Source organism: Vicugna pacos, chromosome 29 (genome assembly GCF_048564905.1).
Source record: "Vicugna pacos chromosome 29, VicPac4, whole genome shotgun sequence".
Lineage (NCBI taxonomy): Eukaryota > Metazoa > Chordata > Mammalia > Artiodactyla > Camelidae > Vicugna > Vicugna pacos.
This window is the reverse complement of record NC_133015.1, coordinates 6,860,655-6,879,777: the sequence shown is the minus strand read 5'-3', so window position 1 is coordinate 6,879,777 and position 19,123 is coordinate 6,860,655.

Sequence of the window (19,123 nt, the reverse complement as noted above, 5' to 3'; positions counted from 1 at the left end):
TGTTGTCCATTATCAGCACAATCTTTTATATTCCTGATATGTATTACTTGATGGGCTTAGACATCGAAAATGCCATTTCCCATCTGGTGATGTCTTTATTGAACTGAAATGTTAATTTCAGTGTAGTCAAAAATTGTGTGATTGTTCTGAATGCTTGAAAAAGATGCATGGCTTATATGCAGCTTTATACATCTATTAACTTGATTATTGATTTTGATATTTAAATCTTTTGTGTCTTTGCCTATTTTGTGTTCAGCTTTATCTGTTTCTAATAGTCATGTGAGAAATTCCCTAACTGTATAATTCAAAGGCTCCTTATAGTTTGCTAACTTTTATGGTTCTACTGCAAAATTTTTGCTTTAGTATTTTTTTGGCGGGTGAGGTGGACTGCAGCTGCACAAATCATTGGCACGCCAGCATTGACAGTCTCTGCAACTCAATTTTTGTGTCATTTATGTTTATGTGTTTTTTCCTCTTCATTCTTTTTCCCGTCTCTACACCCATCTTTGCCTCCACCATGGACAGCCACTCTAATGCATTTAATATATAACAGTATACATATATCCTTTGGAGATCTGTATTTTTTTGTTTATTAATGTATGCCTCTTAAATGTATTTAATATGAATAACTGTATTACTGTGGTAGAGGTTACATACTCTTTCCTTTTGAATTTTTAAATTTTTTTCTCAAAAACCATTTTTAAATTGGGTCTTTTGTATCTAAGGACACACTTTTTTTTTTGCATTTAAATGAAGTTTAACTGGACATTAAAATTTCAGGTTCAGATACTCTTTCCTTCAGCACTTTGAGAATATTGCCCCATTGTGATCTTGTCTCCAGTCAGTCTGTGTACCTTTATAGATAATTTGCTTCTTTTGATTTCTTTTGCTGTCTGTTTCTGATCTTAAAAATCTGTGTTGTTGTTTCTTCTTATCTATCCTATTTGTTTTGTAAAGAAAACTTGTATTTTGTAGGCTTACATCATCTTTTTCTTATTTAAATTCTAGGGTAGTCTTAATCATGACTTCCTCTCCTCTTTTTGTATTTTTTTTTCTTTCCATGTGAGCTTCCAGATATGTGAAGCTCTTACTACACCTGTCTTCTTCATATTTTAACTTCCATATTTTCCTTTTCTTTGGAAAGCTTCCCGCTTATGCTCCTCAGAGATCCCCTTATTTTTCCCTATGTGCATATTTCCTAGATGTGTCAAAGTGACATGTATCTAGGGGGAAATAAAAACTTCCAGCCCAGTCCAGTTTGTGCCTTTCCTGATGAGTTTTAAGAGATAAAGAAAATCTATTTTCAAAAAGGAATAAACTTCAGATAATCCAATAGGAAAATGGGCAAGACACTAAAACAGGCAATTAACAGAAGAAAGATACTAACACAGGCAATTCACAGAAGGAAAAAAGCAGAGGAGACAATGGAAGAAAAGATACTCAAACACATTATCAGGGAATGAATGCCAATTAGGACCAGAATGAGATACTAATACACACAAACACACCAAATTAACAACGTTAAAAAATGTTTACTGTTTTTTACCTTGTATAGCTAAGCAATTAACGGATTAAGTAGCACTTCTGCTCCTATTATGTACCCTGGGGAACCTCACAAATATGGGTGTAGTGGCACATGGACAGGAATGTTCAAGGCAGCATTTTTCACAGTAGGAAAAACTACAAACATCCCAAACATCCAAAGCATACTGGACAAATTGTGGTAAGACAGTATACTATATAACAGCAAGAATGAACAAGCTAGGATTTCGCAGAATCACAGGATGAATTTCACAAACACAAGGAAAACAGCAAGTATTAGATGAAAACATAGAATGAGTCAGTTTCAGTAAAACTCAAGACAATCCTAAGCAAAAATAAATTATTTACCAAAATGTAACTATATATAAAGGAATGATAAAAATTCAAAATTCAAGATAACATTTACTTCTAGGGTGAATGTAAGCTATGCTATCTGGGAGTGGTACACAGCAAATTTCAAGGTGTAGGTATTTATAAATATTTTAGAGCTAAGAAGGGAATACATAAATATGAATTTTATTATTATTCTTTAATATGAATAAAATAATATAAAAGAACAAGAAAAATGAATGCAGTAAATCTACAAATACTGATATATAAGGTTTCACTTTCAGAAGCAAATAAACATTGAGACAGTATAGTAAATAAAAGTGACATGTTTGTATATTTATGGCCATGTAAATTGTTTTAGGGAATGTTACAGAAGAAACTATTGAAGGTTTTTGTTTATTGTTGGGCAATAGAAATGAAAATCTTATTCAGAAGGAGAATCAATAAATATACATAAATCTTTTGGTTTCTTTTGCATTATTTTATGGCCAGGTGCATACATTATTTTGATATTCATTTAAAATAATAATGGTAGTTACCTGACTGATGAGATTATGAGCTATTTTTATGGTGTCTTCAGAAAGAGCTGTATTTTTAAAAATCTCCCAAAATTGTTACTCAAAAATAGTTTCCTCTGGATAATTTGACTGGAGTGAGTAAAAGGACTCAACTTTACATTTACACCCTTTGGGTTTTGTTTGTTTATTTTAGTTTATTGCCTTTTGTAGTGATTTCTGTTAATAAAAGGCAAATAATTGACTCTGGTGCTGAAAGAGAGAAACCTGTCCTGTTGTTAAAATCTTTTACACTGGAGAGTAAAAACCCTGAACTTTCAAATCAGAGGATTTTGTTCCCCAAAAGTCGTGGAAGGCAAAGCAAAAAGAAAAAAAAAACTTATAGAATGAATTTGGCCAGTCACAGGGAAATAACTGATGAAATGATTATTGGTCACCCAAGTGAAATTATTTTCTGGATAAGTTTTGGTAAATTGTTTATTGGAAGAATTTAGCAGCAAAGAAAATGGATATTCAGTAAACTGCTTTTTGAAAACTAAAACCTAAATAATTCTGCTCCCAGGGGAAAAGCTCCTTGACCACTTGTCCACGGTAAATAAAAGGGAACAGAACCTGGGAAGGCTGAACTCTGAGGTGCAAAAATGCTCGTAGCTGGAGAGTGTCTGTAAACTTACCCATCAGCACGCCAGAGACACTGTCCTTTCCCTTCCTCAGGCTTATTTTATGTCCTATTATAAATGCCCCGTTTTCCCCAAGTTAATAGTTTTTTGCTTAGTTTAGACAGAGGTGATCCCTCTTCTTCTTTTAGTCAAAAGAAGCTTAACCAATTCTCAAAGCAGCAGCTTATTATTTTTAAAAATAACTTTGAGATATGATTCATATGCTATCCAGTTCACCCACTTAACGTATACAGGATTGTGACTAAACCACAGTCTAATTTTAAAACAATTTTTCTCCCCTCCAAGAAATTCCACTAGTTGTTAAATTTTTACCTCAAGCCTGAAGCATTTCATGTATGTGGAATCTACAATATTTGGTCTTTTGTGATTGACTCCTTTCACTTAGCCTAATGTCTTCAAGGTTCATCCATGTTGAACATTGTGAGCTGGCCTTGAGATGAATTAAGGCCGTGGGACCCGAGGCCATGATCAGAGCATGTTTGTAGTATGCAGTAAATAATTGCTGTACGTGTGCAACAATTATATAAGATTTAGAATAAAGAAAATAGAAGTACGCATGTGCTAGAGATATTCTGTAAGCCTAATGAACAAAGAAACTCAGATTGCGCATGTGCTGGCAGAGAACAGATAAATAGCAGGACAGGTGCATCATAGGCACACCTACCTGTGGCAATAAAGTGTTGTTAACCCCATGGTGTCTCCAGCTGAAGTCTGTCCAGTGGTATGGTAACTCCTCACGCATTTTTTCATTTGGGCCACTCACCTCCTAGAACCCCACATCAGCCTCCCTCGGCTGACAAACGTGGATCAGTTTTTCATTTCTTCTTATTGATGAATAGCATACCATTATATAAATATAACACCTTTTATTTATCTATTCACCAGGTGGTGGACATTTGGGTTGCTTTCAAATTTTGGCCATTATGAATAATGCAGTTGTGAACATTCATGTCCAGGTTTTTGTGTGGACACATATTTTTGTATCTTTTGGATATATACTTAGGATAAGAAGAGCTGGGTCTATATTTAACTCTTTGAGGAACCATGAAACAGTTTTCCACAATGGCTGCACAATTATTCATTCCTACCCAGCAACATATTAAGGTTTCAATTTCTGTACTTCTTCAGCAGCACTTGTTATTTTCAGTCTTTTTTATGACAGTCATTCTAGTGAAGGTGAGGTCATCTCTCATTGTGGTTTTGATTTGCATTTCTCTGATGATTTATGACATTTGGCATCTTTTCCTATGCATATTAGCCATTTGTATGTCTTCTTCAAAGAAATGCCAATTCAAATCCTTTATCTGTTTTCAATTACATTACTTATCTTTTTATTATTGACTTTTTATATATTGTAGAAACTCTTGATATATTCTGCACAAAAGTCCCTTATCAGGTTTATGATTTGCAAATATTTTCTCCCATTCTGTGGTTGTCCTTTTACTTCTTGATAGACTCATTTGCAGCACAAAAGTTTAGATTTTAATTTTGATATGGGCCTATTTATTCTTTTCTTTTGTCAATTGTGCTTTAGCTGTTATATCTAAGAAAGCTTGCTTAACCCCAGGTCATGAAGATTTACTCTAATGTTTCCTTCTGAGAGTTCTAGATTTTGCTTTTTTCTTTTTTTAAAAAATTTAGGTCTATGATCCATTTTGAGTAACTTTGCATACGGTGTGAGGTAATGGTCCAACTTCATTCTTTTGTGTGTGGCTATCGTGTTGTCCTGGTATTCTTTGTTGAAAAGACTATTCTTTCCCCATTAAATTGTCTTGGTACTTTTTAAAAAAAATTAATTGATGATACATTCAAGGGTTTATTTCTGGAGTGAATTCTCTTTCGTTGATCTATACATCTATCTTTATGACCATCTAGAGATCGAGAAAGATTGATATGCATTCTCTTTGGAGTTTCTTTTTTTACTTTTTTTTAAAAATTTGTTCATTTTGTGTGTGTATGTGTTTCTTTTGAAGTATAGTCAGTTTACAATGTTGTGTCAAGTTCTGGTGAAAAGCACAATGCTTCAGTCATACATGAATATATATGTATATATATTTCTTTTCACTCTTTGGATTTTTGATAGAATTCACTAGTGAAGCTTTCAGAGCCTAACTTCACTGAGTCTACCTGAGTTCTGGGTTTTTTCTTTCTGGATAGTTTTAAGATTACTAACTAGATTGCACCATTCATAATAGTTCTCTGTTGCTGCCAAAACTTGTTACCATAAAGTTAGTGGCTTAAAATGAAATATATTTTTATCTCACAGTTCTATAGGTTAAGAAGTTTGGGACAAGTCTGGCTGGGCTAAAATCAAGGTATAGTTGGGCTGTGTTTTTTTTCTGTAGGTTCTGGGTGAGAATAAGTTGCCTTGTCTTTTCCAGCTTTGAGAATGCCTATATTTGCTTATATTTTCCTTCTTCCATCTTTGAAACCAGCCATGGCATATCAATTTTTTTTATATTACATCCTCTGACCTTCTTACCACACTCACATTTCCTCTAATTCACCTCAACTGGGAAAGGGTCTCTGCTTTTAAGGACTCAGGTCCTTAGGTTGGACCCACTTGGATTACACAGGATAATTTCCTGGTCTCAAAAAACTTCATCTTTTTTTTTTTGTCATTAAACACTTAGATTTAATTAGACAAGATGCAACATACCGAAAAAAATCAAACAACAGTAAGTCCTCAAATACAGAGCAAATCCCATCTTTGATGAGTCAAAAACCTTCATCTTAATCACACCTACAGGATTCTGTTTTCTGTGTAAGGCAACGTATTCATAGGTTCCAGGGATCATGAGGTAGACATTCTGCCAACCCCACTTTTAAAAGTCTATTCAGTTTTATACTCATTGATTTATGAAATTTCTTCTTAAATTAGTCCAAAGGACAGAGGTGAAGAATTATGCTATTATACTGTCTTTTAAAATTACCTACATAATTACCTTTGCTGACACTCTTTTTTAATATATATTGATTCAAATTACTGTCTGGAATGCCCTCCTGGGGTTCAATTATTTTTTTAGAGCATTCACAGAACTCAGAGGAATGTTACTAGATTATTGGTTTATAATAGTGAAATGGGAGAGTTGCTTAGGGCAAGGTATGGGGAAAGGACACTGAGCGTCAATCCTCTCGGAGGATGCTGCTCTCCCTGAATTGCCGTGTGTTCACCAGCTGGGAAGCTCTTGAAACCCCCTCCTTTTGTGTCTTTATGGCAGCTTTATTAAACCAGACACGATTGATTGTTTAAATCATTGGCCATTGGCAACTGAGCTCAATCTCCAACCCCCTTCCCCTCTCCAGAGGTCAGGGCTCGGTGGAAATTCCAACCGTCTTATCTGTTGGTGGACAACCGCCCTCTACCCTTCTGTGCTTTGCGAAAGTCACCTCATTAACATAACCAAATACACCTCTGACACTTTCATCACTTAGGAAATTACAGGGGTTTGAGGAGCTCTGTGCCGGAAATGGAGCTGAAGACTAAATACACATTTCTTATTATAAATCACAATATCACGAGATGTAAGGTTATGTAATTCATTGGAATTGTTTCCAACAGCGTACAGGTCTCATGACAACAATCAAAATTAGTATTTACCTGCCTCAATCCATTTGTTTGCTACCTTTACACACAACTTGAAAGTCTGAAGAGCATCAAATTATTAGAAACTGTGTACGAGACAAAACTCACAGTATAGCAAAAATTCCAGGCATGTTATGAAATATCCCTGCCATTATTGATCCAATTCTATTTCATTAAGAAAGTTTATATAATATGTTAGAAAAGACAGTCACTGATAGAGGAGACCCAGCTCAGAACTTAACACATTTTGTGGCCTTGGGTCAGTCATTTAAGTTTCAGTCACATTCTCCTAAGGTATTATAGTACCTGTCCAGTCTAATTTGCAGGATACTTCTGAGGGTCAAATGAAATCCATGTGAAAAAGATATTGAAAAGTCAAAAGCATCAGGCAACTCATAGGTGATAGTCACTAACGGAATATATTCAGTGGAGTTACAAAATTTTCAAAGAAAAGCTGCAAACTAAATATAAACTGTATTAGAAGCCCAGGAAAGTAATCCCTTGTTCCTAAATGGGTAAACTCATGGCTTCTGGGTGATAATAAATAGAGAGTAAAGCTAACATCTACTGGAGAACACTTCTAATAAAACACGTGCAGTTAGGAAAAGAGGACCAGAAGCAAAACTCTCCGGGCCAGAGGCATGGCTGTGCTGCTCTGGGAACACACGCCGTCCACAGTGGAGCAGGATTTTGGCAGAGGATAAGGAGGAGATTGCTTTGTGTGTAGATGCCTGCTGGCTATGTGACATTTCTGTTCATTACTCACCCACGTGGGTAGGTTTGATTACTGCTGTGGCCAGAGAGTCCCTGGAAGAGAAAGCGAAAATACATGGGCCGAAGATCTTTGATGTATTGAGTACCACAGATGACAGCAGAAAGTAAACCTTTGTCGGAGGGGTGGAGGAGAATGTGTGCTTAGCACATGCCCTGACAAGTTCCGCCGCTGCTTGAAAAATTTCATGCTGGCATTTTCAGAAAGGCTTAGAATTATTTTCCTGGAGGAATAAAATATTGCCACACTCTCCCCCCAAGGAACAGTTAGATAATTAAGAGGGGTGATACAAGTCAATAATACCTGAATAATAATAGCCGTTAACTAGCAGTAACTCAGAGCAACGTATATATTTTAATTTAATCATTGCAATAATTCAGATGGGTATTATAATCTCCATTTTAAAGCTGAGAGTTTAAATATCTGGACTAGGGTCATACAGCTAATAGGTGGTGGATTGTAGATCCTAATTCTAAGATGTCATGTTCTTTGCCTAAATCCTTGATTCCCAAACACCAATCCGTGGACGAGTGTTTCTTTTTTGGTGGGGGGAGGGTTGGTAATTAAGTTTATTTATTTATTTATAATAAAAGTCCTGGGAATTGAACCCAAGACCTTGTGCATGCTAAGCACACGCTCTACCACTGAGCTATACCCTACCCTCAGTGTTTCTTAATGTCAAAATTTTCACTGGTTTACTGAGTATCTTTCTGAAGAATTCATTACTATATGTTTGATAATTCTTGGTGACAAAATAGAAGTTGAATATTCTTCCGTAGTCTTCCATACCATATTATAAATTCATGACGTTCAAACATCCCTACATAATAATGACTGTCTAAGTAAATGAATAAACATATTTTAAATGCTTATAAAATTATATCACTGAAAAATATTACTCAGATATAGGAGCCAAATTATTCTTTTGTATCCAAATGTTTAAGTCATTTACGTGCCTAAATGTACCAAAATAGTAAATATACCAATAGGGTATGAGGAAAACTTAGCAATAGACTTCATTTACAAACGATTGGTATTTAAAGCATTTGCTATTAAGCACAACTCTCCCTGGTTGTGAGGACTAGAACCCACCTGCCACGTCCAGGTGTCGTTGGAGGAAGCAAGCTTTCCCTTCTTTTTGTCTGAGCACACACGGCATTTCCTAGGGTTCTTTCTTCCATGAACTCTTCTTTGTGTGCTTTCACTGGGGACTTCATCTAGTGTGTGGCTGAAAATATTAAAGTGGTTGCTTAGAAACGCTAAAGTTGGAAATTTATGAGTTTTCAAAAGGTTGAAGTGTAGGGGTAGCATATGGTGCTCTGACATGTTTTGTTCCCTAGCCAAGGAGAGGGGTAGCCTTCTGTGGTCTCTCTAATTATTTCATGGCACTTTAAGATGCCAAGCTGAATTTAGAAAACAAGGCATCAGGGCTAAGGAAAAATAGAATGCACTTTTTGCTTCCAGTATTTATAGAACAAAACATTTGTTGTTCATTTTTTCAAAAATTAATTGGAATGGTTTTGGAAATTTAAAAGCAGAGGATAAATGTTATCTAAAGGATAGAGTTAAAGACTCATTATTGTGGCTGAAATGGAAAGGAAGTAAGAATGCCTGTTAATGTGGAAAGAAAAAAGACAGCATTGAAATGAAAATATTTTGTAAGGAAGAGTTATGTTCCTAAAAGTAAATCTTAACATAGCAAAATATATTTAATAACTATATACTGAAAGAGAATTATTTGCAACAACTCAAGAGGATTGTGGAGGCTTCGGTTGTTCTGCCACATCCAGTGCCTACTCTCTGTTGCCTTTTTCCAGCGTCCACATGGGCTACTGTCACTCCCAGTAAGGAAACAGCACAGGGGTAAAAGGCTAGACGTCTTCAGCTTTCTTTTGTGAACAGTGAAATCAGAGCTGAGCCCTCTAGAACTGCAGATTTTCCTAATGACTTTAGGTATCTGCCCCCACCCCCAATTATCAAAATTTCCAGGAAAATATTTGATGCTTTATGATCAGAGAATTAAACAATGGGGGCAAAAGTAAATCCTAAGTCCTGAAGACACACATTACGTAAAAGTTTACCGGACATTGTGACTTTGAGTTACGGTCATTAAATTCTTTTCAGTTAATATTTGAAGAAAGATTTGAAGTATCCAGAAAAATGGTGATATTGGGGGTATCTGTGAGAACACATGCCCCCGTTTGTTTGTTTGTTTATTTGTTTATCTGTTTATTTATTTATTTACTTATTTATTTATTTAATTGAGTTATAGTCAGTTTACAATGTTGTGTCAATTTCCAGTGTAGAGCACAATTTTTCAGTTATACATGAACATATATATATTCATTGTCGCATTCTTTTTCACTGTGAGCTACCACAAGATCTTGTGTATATTTCCCTGTGCTATACAGTATAATCTTGTTTATCTATTCTACATATATCTGTCAGTATTATAAATTTCGAACTTGCAGTCTGTCCCTTCCCACTCACCCCTCCTGGCAACCACAAATTTGTATTCTATGTCTGTGAGTCTGTTTCTGTTTTGTATTTATGTTCATTTGTCTTTTTCTTTCTTTCTTTCTTTTTTTAGATTCCACATATGAGCGATCTCATATGGTATTTTTCTTTCTTTGTCTGGCTTACTTCACTTAGAATGACATTCTTCAGTGACATCCATGTTCCTGTAAGTGGCATTATGTTGTCATTTTATGGCTGAATAGTATTCCATTGTATAAATATATTTATTTACACATGCCCCCTTTTAATTAGCTTATGTAATGTATCTTCATTATCACAAAAACATATTTCTATACTTAAATCTGGCAAACACACACACATAATATTTCTTCTTTTATATTGAATATAAATGAGAAAATCCTAAATGATATACAAAGGAAGTAAATAAATCCTAAAAGTGATCAACCATCTCAACTAAGCAGAGTTTATCCCAGGAAAATTCTAATATAGCTCATTCGTATAAATGTAATAAATATATACACATATATATATCACATTAAGAGACAAAAATGCATATCATATGATCATTTAAGAAGATAACCCAAATTTACACTCATTTGATGATTTAAAAATAAAATCCCTTAGAAAACCAGCCATAAGATATTTAGATAATGCATAATGCCCATATTTAACCAAAAATTTATATTATACTTAATTGTGAATCACTAGAATCATTTGGAGTCTGGAAACAAGCTACTTGATTATTATTCTTTAATATTTTATAATGAAATCTAAGTAAGATAGCACACAGACTTGAAAGAAGAGGAGGTTTATTTATTCTATAGAGGTAATCACAGTTGTGGGATTTTATACATAGAAAACATAAGGAAATATATGAAATAATTCCCATAATTATTAGACGACTTACATGAATTAATAGTATAAATAGCAAATATATATAAAGAAAAAAATAAAATAGCTTATTCACTTGAAACCATGTTAAACCTCATTGAAAAGCACAAAAATAATAAGCAATCCATTTCTTGTTTGACAGGAAGGAATGGGCCATAGAATAAATATAAATTTTTAAAAGCTATAGCAACAGATACCTGATTTTATGTTGGCAAAGTAAAGCAAGGATATATATGAACAACTGATCTGTGTAAAAATGTTCAGTGTCCCATCATCTCATCCAGCTGGTTTAGGCATAATGTACATTTAATTCCCTTGAAAATTGTGTTATAAGAACAGACAATTCAGCTATGTCAGGTAGAACCCTCTGTCTTTGCCAGATAGGCTGTACTTGTACATCGACTGAGGCAAAAGAACACTGGCTTAAATATTTCTCTCCAGAAGGCAAGCATGGTTAATATATAATTTCAATCTTTACAGACAAGTAAGAAAATCTTCGAAAATGCATTTATGCAACAAATATGTGTTGTGTCCTTCCTCTGTGCCAAGACCTAGAGATCCATGGTGAGTTAGGAACAGTCGCTGCCTCAGGGAGCCCATGGTGTTTCTGTGTAGAAATAAATCGAATAAACAAAGTATAAAATTGAAGACATCAGGCTTTTCTTATGAATCTAAATGAATTCTTATTGGAGTATAGCTATTATTCTTTCTTGTGGGATTTAGATATAATCTAGATGGTGAATTTAATAGGAGGATATTAATAATACGTCAGTTCTTTAAGGGATGATGCACAGCAAAAAGTTATCAGTGTCTATTCTCAAAAAGAGTAATTTGTATATAAAATTTAATTAGACTAAGAAAGACATGAATATGTTAAGTCTTATTTATTTGGGCTACATGTATATTCATTAATAATTATTTTGATTTGAAATGAATCTGTCTTGCCTCTGAATATCATTATTACTCTATAGGACTCTCATGGGATAAAGTGACATGCTTGTGTAGGGGGTAAAAGCATGCAGCATTTGACTTCTGGCAAGAGATGGAAGGTTGCAATAAAGGAATACTTTTCATACAAAAAAGTTTACATTCTAGCGTCTTTTGTTTCTAGGGCTGGAAGTTATCTTTTTTAGACACATAGCTTTAGCTTTACTTCATATTTTTAGCTTTGCAATGATATTTGTTGTACACTGATAAGAAAGTGAAAAAAATCTATTTGAAATCAGTACAGGGTGACATATATGATCATTCAAAATTAATATGTGTGTATGTTCTGTTGAATATGTAAAAATACATATCAAAGATGTGATTTTGGAAATGATATAAGAAGCAATAGGATTACATATTTGATTCTGAATATCCTTGCATTAAATTTTTCCTGAATTTCAAGTTAATTACTCTTTATGAAGGTCTAATGAATGTGGAAGAATTTATGGTAATCCATAGCTTGATGGATATAAAATGTTAAAAACATATGAGGGGATTTGCAATGAAAAACCCCTAGTGTTACCTGGCTACTCCTTGTTTGTGGAATCTTCTGATGATTTTATAGAATAACCATTCGCCTCTTAAATATAGCTTAAATTGGAGAGGCATGGTAAATGTTTGATTTCTTACTCTTTAATAACCAATTTTCTATTTTCAGAATAGGGAAATTCATGCATTTTAACCAAATATTATGTATAAAATGTTTTATTTCATTTCTCTATTTCTTTCTCTAATCAGCCCACTTGTCACTATTAGCATCCCTAAGAGTGAGACAGCCAGTTTGGATGGGCAGTCAAGACTATTCAGAGATTTCTCATATCAGGGTCATAACCTGAGTATAAAAGTTGTAGGAGATGTTAGAAGAGGAATGTTTTTATGGCAGAGAGAATGGTAATTGTGAAACTAACAGGCATGAGACAAAATTAACTTTGCAGAGTATTTTGTAAAGCTATGGGCTGTCATCTACTGAACTCTTCTTTGGGTGTTTCTAAGTAGGTCATGTAATTCATTAAGTATTAATTTTGAAATACTCAGAAGAAATAGGTACATTTCTTAATTTGGTTTGTTAACTCTCTGTACTTCCATTCCTCTTATATTCTATTTTTTAATATTGACTCTTGTACTTCCATTGGTTGCATCTCTTTTCAGCTGGCTTTTTATAGTATCTTAGGTCAAGTTTCTTGTATGCCAAGGCAATAACTGAATCCCTTCTCTGATCATAATGAAAACTTCAAAACTTTGTCTTCACACTGTCTCAATCATTGCCTCTGCAGAACACAAACCAATATCTAGATTTTTATATAAACTCCGTTAGCACAAAAATTCATGAATCTAACTGGATATTCTTTTTGTTTAGATGGTCTTGGTAGCTGTGCTCCTTAACTGACCACCTCACAAGTGAGCAGTTTCTAAAATGAAGTAAAACATGAAATGATATTAATTTAAAACTTTGTGATACATTCTGATAGTCATTCTAGGTGCATGTGGTTCGGATAGATATTTTTGGCAATGTTCTGCAAAGTTGGAAAAACATTGCTCTGTGGGTTTCTGAGAAACATTTGCAATTTTTCTAGTGTGTGTCGTGCCAGGAGCAACTTCTAATCAGCAGGATACAGAGGGCATAAGCAATTTATCCATTAAGTGAGTCATATAAGGTAAGCAAAAGAAAGAGGCTTGCTGATGCTTAAAAGTGATATTTTTACATTTTGGTCAATGTCCATTCCTCATGAATGTTTTACCATATGCTAAGCTGAAAGTATTTTGGTTCAATTGTTAGTGAGGTAACAATATCTCAATATTTTTAACATGAATTTTTTAAAGAACTCAAAAATAGCTGTGAGACTTTTTCCAAGAGTACATAGAAATCACTTTTGAGTTGAGATGCCAGAGTTTTAAAATCACTTTTGGAAAATAAGAAATTTATCAATTTAAATGTATCAATGTATATAGAAATTTATATTTGGGTTTACCAGTAAATATAGAAATAAAGTTTAAACACCAAAGGAGAAAAAACAAAATGCACTCAAACGTTAGAAATCTTATAATGTTTAAGAAATTTTAAAAAACAAACCTTTAAAGAATAATTCTACTTGAAGCACTATCTTGTTTTCTGCATTTTTTCCAATTTTTCATTTAGAAAAATTCAAATCTATTTAAGAGTTTTAAAAATTCACCAGAAGATAACATTTCATCTCATTTGCTTTGTCTTTGTCAAATAGTTCAACATGTGCCTTCAGAAAACATGGATATTCTCCTATCTTACTTTAATTTTATTAAAAACTATCACAAACAGGAAAAATAACATTGAAAATAGTTATTTAATAGTATACATTGACAGAAAACAAGTAAAAATCAATGAAAGCAATAGAAGGGACCTATGACATAATATAAAGCATACCAACCTACACATAATAGGGGTCCCAGAAAGAGAAGAAAGAGAAAAGGGGATTGAAAAGGTATTTGACGAAATCATGACTGAAAACTTGCCAGACTTAAAGAAGGAAACACATATCCAAGCAGGAAGCAGAAAGGGTCCCAAACAAGAACTCAAACAGACCTACACCAAGACATATTACAGTTAAGATGGCCAAAGTTAAGATAAAGAAATGATTCTAAAGGCAGCAAGAGAAAAACAGAGTTAGTTACAAGGAGACCCCTATAAGGCCTTCCGCTGATTTCTCTACACAGACACTGCTAGCCAGAAGGCAGTGGCAGGATATATTCAAAGTCCTGAATGAGAAAAAGCTGCAACCTAGGACACTCTATCCAGCAAGACTATCCTTTAGAGTAGAAGGGGAGATAAAGAATTTCACAGACAAGAAAAAAACTAAAAGAATTCAACAATACTAAACCTATCCTAAAAGGAAGTGTTGAAAGATCTATATTCTAAATAGAAAGGAAGCAGGAAGCTATAGAAATGAGAAAACCATAATTCGAAATGAGGTAACTATAATGAGTTACAAGAGAATAAACATGAAGATGTTAAAAAAAAAAGGACATCAGCCATTGGAATCAGACAGATTTAGATTTGCAATATAACTTTTCTAACAATTGGTTGTCCTCATCCTCTCCCAGCTTCAAGTTCCTAATATGTAAAATAGAGGAAATGAGGGATACTCAAAAGGGTTGCTGGAGGGAGTAAATGAGATAGCATATACAGAGCATTTGGTAAATTTTCTATTTTGTTTATAAACAAAGCTTCACAAATGGTTGGGTACATTATCATGCTTGCCAGTGGAGAGTAACTTGAAGAATCTGACAAGCTTGTTGAGTGGCATTAAATACATAATAGCACCAATATTCCGGAGAGGAGAAAACCCAGTTGAATTGCCTCTTTTATTTGAAGTCCTTTGAGGTATTCATGTTTCCAAGTTCCAAGCGTTAGGTTTTTTCCTTGTCTCATTTTCCAGTATGTAGAGCTTTATATTTAATTTTTCAAAGCAAAATATCTCAGTGTATGCCTTAAATATATTTCGTTTTGAAATAAAAATCATAGGTAAAGGGATTCCTTTCTGACAGTGTAGAAGTTAAAACAAGCGTTTACTAGTAATTCAGTCATTTGAAACTGCGTATTTACTTATATGCCATATAATACTTGCACGCTTATTTACTTATATAGTAGTACTTTCCAAAGGTAGATCAAGAAAGCATATTTAGCTATTAATGTAGCTGAACTGACAATCAGAGTAATAGTTTTGATTTGGGCTGTGGGAATAGGGGTTCAGTCAGAGCCGGAGGCAGGAGAAACTGGCATTTTTAGCTTATTGGCTTGATTCAGGATAGACGGCATGAATGATCTTGACCTCAGCTATGTCTGGGTTTGACAACCTTCCATGACCCCTTCTGGTCATTTATTCAATCTCCTGGTGACCCTCCTTCCCAGTGGTCTTAAGCTTGTAACATGTAGGTTTTGTGACAGCTCTCCCTGCCCTGCTGTATTCACGGACAATTCTCCTTTCTTTTTCAGTGAAGAACTCATATACTTTTAGGGAACAATAATTCATCAGTAAGGCATTTGAGATTCTTCAAATTTATTTAAATTTTCTATAAATATTTACATTTAAGAAGTCATATATGTGATAATTAAATATCTAACTGGTTATTTCCAAGGCTTTATGTTTGGTAGAAAGTTTTTGACAAATTTGGGCCAACTTGTGTTCTGTAGTGTTCTGTGGGGTCTGCCGTTTCTAAGCTGGATACTGTTACTCATACCTTCTTAACTTATAGTTTTGGAGATCTAAGTAGTATTACAGTATTTAGCCACAGCACTCATGTCAAGGTTGAAGACACAGGACGAAAAGAAGCACAAATCAACTCATCGCAGGATGGACTGGCTGCCTGCTGAGAACCTGGCAGGGCTGGGTAGGAGCTTCAGACAGGCAGAGGGCTTTGACACCAAGAGACTACCTGGCTGGAATGTATCTGTGGCAATTCTGTACTGGGGAATTTCAACAGAACAGAATTTTCATTTTATTCCAAAGTAGGGAAGCTTGAATTAAACACATCTAAGTTTGTTACGACCTGTGTCAATAGAAATGAAGAAGATAAGCAGAATACAAAAAATAAAAAGAAAAACACTAAGACATCATCTCCAATATTAGATAGGGTGATTTGCATGCTTTTTTTTTCTTTATAAGCTTCTGGTCATTTAATTTTCTCTGAAATTATATTTTTGTTTTTAATACACGGTGTTAATAATTGCTCACATCTATTTGCAACAGCTGCAAAGTCACTTTTGAAAAATGAATCATTTAAATGGGTTACAATTTTGATGCCATTTCCTTGCAGAATTCAGAAATCTTTTTTTTCTATAGGACACTATTAATAATTTTTGTATACCAGTATACATTATTTCTTACATTTTAGGCGCTCTCTTTTCTTTGAAATTGAAATTTGACATTCAGATACACTGACTGTTAAGTGACCAAGACATTTGAGAGAACTTGGAGGTTATTGTAGAAGTGTCCTTCTATTGGTGAGGCATTCATGTATCAGAGACATTCTTTTATTTAAAAGTTAGAAACATTATATTGCTATTTAAATAATTTTCCCACATAATAATTCCTTAAAAAATTGTAATTGCTTTACGTTTTACTACTGATTGTAGTCATTTGTGTGATTGTATCTATGATTGATGCATTTTAATGTTGCAATTGTCTGGCAATTTTCTATGATTATATCCATGACTGGTGTTCTTTATGGTGCAATTGTGTGATAATAGTCTGATTATATTGCTATTAAGATTTTTATGTAACTTTCTCTCAAGACACATTTGAAGAACAGAGGCTTTATTTCCAAAAGTATAAGCACCTATGTAAAGATCTTATTTACTTGGCTTGGTGAATTGTCTGTTTACCAAGTCAATAGGCTGAATGCTTTGCAGAAGAAAACTACCATGTTCATTTTTCAGGCTGTAATATTGAGAAGGTTATTTAGAAATTTATATTGTTATAATTAACTTCTTAAAATGAAATCGGAAAAAGGTCTAATAACAAAGACTGAAAAGGAGTGGTCATACTATTTGGGAAAAATCTAGCAAAGGACCATATCAGGAAGGCTGAGGGAAGAAAGAGGAGTCCATGAGATGGCCCAGAGAGAGGTCAGTTAAAGTAAGTTCTTAGAAGTGTCTACTGCATATGGCCCCAGGGAAAACCACCTTGATCCCATTGAGAGCAGATTCGGTGGAATTGTGGGAATAAAAGCCATGTGAAAATGGAACTAGGAATCAAAGGGACATAAAGTCACACAAAATGGGAAGATTTTTTCCCCCTTGGGAACTAATTGTGAAGAAAAGGAGAAAGATGGGATAACATATAGAGAAAAAAAAACAAAATTTTTAACACAATAGAAATGGTAATACATTGAAGGTAAGAAAACAAAAGAAAAGGATAAAAATATTGAGGAAAAACATCTCTGAAGAAGTGCAGGGTTTTATTAAAATTCCAAGTCAATTTTGAACAGGTAACTTGGGACTTCTTTCACTGAGCTAGAAAAGAAGGCAAAGTGGTAAATAAGATAAATTCATTTGTGGGTGGAGGTAGGAAGTCAAAGGAATTGCTGTTACTTGGTCTCTGCATTTGCTAGAATTTAAGAAGATGAATTTTTTCTACCAAGGAAGGGCAGGAGGGTATGCATGGACGTGGAGATGGAATGGAGTAATAGAAGATGTTGAACAGTTGGAGACACTGCTAGGTAGAAAGGATGATGGCTTTTATAAGTTAGAATAAGTAAAAGGCCTGCTGACTGAGCTTGAATAGAGGTAACTTGCTTTGGTACAGAGGTTTGATTTTTCCCATAAATGCTTAATGATCTGCATATGAAAGCAAGGAAAGTAAATGTTTGGCATGATTTCCTGATGGTGATTTACAGATCCAGTGTAGCGGAAGGACAAGAAAACAAAGTGGTTATGGGTTGTGGGTGGCAAGTACTTGAAAGTGATGGACCCGGTGTCTGGTTCAAACAGGGATAAAAATGCAGTTCCAAGGAGGCTGATGACACACTGTAGATGAAATGACAATGTTCTGGGGTCTTGATGAAATTCACCGGTTTGTATCGTTCATGGGACTATAAAAGGAAAAGTTCCTACCGGGTAAGTATTTTTAGATAAGAAAAAAAGATTTTCCATTCAAAGATTTTAAAAGTAGTGTTATTTGGCAGGATGACAAAAGAATTGAGACTCTCCCACACATTTTCCTGTTTGCCCCACACCCATTCTTAGCAGTGGAGCACATGTTGCAGATGAATAAAAGGAGGCTCAGGGAACATTAATGATTGTCCTGAGTATAAGGTATGTCAGATACATTATTCTGAAAGTGAACTCAAAAATACATCTAGCAGAGTAGTATTCCATTGTATAAATATACCACAACTTCTTTATCCAGTCATGTGACAACGGACATTTAGGTTGCTTCCGTGTCTTGGCTATTCTAAATAGTGCTGCTATGAACATTAGGATGCATGTGTCTTTCTGAATTAGAACTTTATCCAGATTTATGCCCAGGAGTAGGATTGCTGGATCATATAGTAACTCTATTTTTTAGTTTTTTAAGGTATAATAGGGGTATTGCAAGTATCCCTGTAAATATCCAAATCTGAAATGGTTTTCTTCTACATCCAGAACGTAAACATGGTGAGTTACCTGAACAACTATGCCAGTTCTTCATCCTCAAAGCCAACATTCTGTTAATTCCTAGCACTGATAAATTTGGTGATGGGAACTGTTAATTCACTTAACTGGAGGTTACAAATTTGTAAGAATGAAGAAAAATGATGCTAAGTTTAAAAGGCAGTTGTGCCTTATTAATTATAGATTTTTAATCTCTTCTCCAAAAAAGCAAATTTC